We start from the raw sequence: 2,827 nt of genomic DNA, 5'->3' as shown, positions 1-2,827 counted from the left end.
GTGGGTTGCCATTTCCTTCTCCAGGGGATCTTCCCGACCCAGGGATCGAACCCAGGTCTCCCACATTGCAGGCAGACGCAGTGTCTGAAAATACCAAAAAGATGGCTAAAAAGGTAGGTAATAAAATAACACATATTAATTGGAAAAAATAAACACAGAAATTAAAATCGCCCAAGTATAACCAGAATTCACATTTTTCTGAATGATATACACATATGCATTTAATTAATTTTGAACATTCTTAATACATGTCTTGTATTTTGTTTTAAAAAAAAAATTTGCCATGAACTTTACTTAATTATAGGCTTCCCTGGTGGCTCAGAGGATAAAGCGTCTGCCTGCAATGCAGGAGACCCAGGTTCGATCCCTGGGTTGGGAAGATCCCCTGGAGAAGGAAATGGCAGCCCACTCCAGTATTCTTGCCTGGAGAATCCCATGGACAGAGGAACCTGAGTGGGCTACAGTCCACAGGGCCGCAAAGAGTTGGACACAACTGAGTGACTTCACTTCACTTTACTTAATTATAATCAAAATTATTTAAAATATTATTTTATTGGTTTGTAGGCTCTCTTCCCTGGTGGCTCAGATGGTAAAGTGTCTGCCTACAATGTGGGAGACCCAGCTTCGATCCCTGGGTCGGGAAGATCTCCTGGAGAAGGAAATGGCTACCGACTCCAGTACTCTTGCCTGGAGAATCCCATGGATGGAGGAGCCTGGTGGGCTATAGTCCATGGGGTCGCAAAGAGTCTGACACGACTGAGAGACTTCAATGCCATGTCATTCTTGATCTGCACGAAACTGCCACCTCAGCTCTGCCTTACTAATGGTCTCCAGGTTGCTACATTTTGGAATTTTTGCCTCCACATTAACCTTCCCGTACTCCCTCCACCCCATTCCCCCCAGTCAGAATCTTATACTTGCCCAGAGGTCCCTAAGGTTGTGGCAGGGTCTTCTCAATGACTCGTCTCACCGCCCTGAGCCACCACCTATTATCACTACCACCAAGAAGCAGAGACCTTGGTGGCGGCCTGCCTGTCATCATCTTTTGCGACACAAAAAGAAAACACACCTAACGTATTTCAGGTGAATCACTGCAGGAGCCTCCAGTGGTAGCCTTTTTTCCAGGAATGGAATCCAGGTGGCTAGTTTTGAAGCCCACTCTCTCCAAACTCCTGGGACCACCTGGCATGCAGTGTCACCAGGAATAGCCACTTGGGTCCCCACCCCTTCCCGCAAGAGGACATGTGTGTTTTCTCCCTGGTCTCAAGTGTTTCTACCCCGCTGTCACATCTACCCTGCTTCTAAGCCTGCCAACCCTGCGTGAATCCTCCTACCTTCAAACAGGCAGGAGATGATAAGGCTGGGATCACTCACTCATTTGAAGGAAGTAGATAAGAAAGTCTAGAGCCACCTGGGGACAGGTACTCAGTGCCTGCTTCTTGACTGATTGATTGATTGAAAGATACACCCTTCTTATTTACATCATCATAATTAGTTTCTTATCATAGGCAGATAGTGCCACAGTTATTATCCCAAAAAGAATTTATTTTTAAACCCTAGATGAGTCTGAGTTTTATAATCATCAGAGTCTGAGTAACTGCCGCAAGGAAACACGCATCAGCTGCAAAAATCTGAGCTGATGCAGAGGGGAAAACTGAATGGATAGTAACGCTCTGTATTTCTACCACACGATACGTTTCCACGTTCTCCCAAATTATCACATTTGCATGCTACAATAACTTGTTGAGACAGGCAGAATTGATATTTTTATTTCATTTTATAGGCTTAGTTCATCAAATACGTATTGATTCCTTTTTATAGACCTGGCCCTACACTGGGTCCTGGTGATACTGAGAGAAAGGTAATACAATTTCTATCCTCAATTTGCTCAGAGTCTGGCAGGAGACACAAATATAACAACTAACTAAATTCTGTGTGGTGAACATTATGCAAGTGATGGGAACAAAATGTTATCAGTGCCAAGAGGAAGGAGTGGAACTGGGGGTGGGGCAAAGCAAATATCACTGACTGACTACGAGTGCCAGGTTCTGAGCTAGGGTCTTCTTACTCCAAGTGTGGTCCACGGACCACCAGAGACTACATCTCCTGGGTCCTTGTTAGGAATGCATAATCCTAGGCCCTAATCCAGACCCACTGATTCAGAATCTGCATTTTAACAAGATGTTCAGGACATATCTCTGCCCGCTAAAGGTTGAGGAGCAGGGCCTAGGTGACTTACAGATCTTATTTAATAGACAGCCAGTGAATTTATTTCTATTAGCCCTGTATTATAGATAGGAGTTGGAGTTACAAAATTCTAAGTCACACAGCTATGTCATGGAGCTGGAATTCGAACTAGGCATGATGGACTGGGCTTCTGTCATTACCCTGTGATGTTATTTACTCTCTAGGGGTATCAGAAAGACCTCACAGATGATGTCTGAGCTAGATTTGGAAGATCCTCGGTGGGAGGAAGGAGGGCCTTCCAGTCAAAACGCCTCTTGAGTGAACTCTTGGTATGCTAATGGAATAGGGCCCGTAGTGGGCCATGTGGCAAGTATGGTGAGCAAAGAAGACTGGAATCAAGTTACACAGTTTGAATGTCACCCTAAGGAACTTGAGTCTATCCCATGAGTCGCTTTGGCAAACTGCTGTGAAACTGTGATTGTGTGGAGATGGCTATGTTCGAAGTCCAGCCTCACCAGTCACTAGCTCTGTGATTCCAAGCAGCATTGCTGGTGGGGTTCTCTGGAGGCAGATGCTGAGATGCACTCAGGAGAATGGTTATTAGAAATCAAGGTTTGGGAGAAAGAAGAAGGAAACAGGG

At 45.1% G+C, this 2,827-nt stretch overlaps 1 non-coding gene across 1 annotated transcript; it reads left to right on the top strand.

The window, feature by feature from the left end:
* The first annotated feature begins 307 nt into the window (after window positions 1-307).
* TRNAC-GCA lies at window positions 308-379 on the top strand. The gene has a single exon. It is a non-coding gene; the product is annotated as a tRNA-Cys (tRNA).
* Window positions 380-2,827: the final 2,448 nt, after the last annotated feature.

Source organism: Oryx dammah, unplaced genomic scaffold (genome assembly GCF_014754425.2).
Source record: "Oryx dammah isolate SB20612 unplaced genomic scaffold, SCBI_Odam_1.1 HiC_scaffold_19, whole genome shotgun sequence".
Taxonomy (NCBI): Eukaryota; Metazoa; Chordata; class Mammalia; order Artiodactyla; family Bovidae; genus Oryx; species Oryx dammah.
The sequence above is the reverse complement of the archived record's forward strand: the minus strand, read 5'-3'. Positions and strand labels throughout refer to the sequence as shown.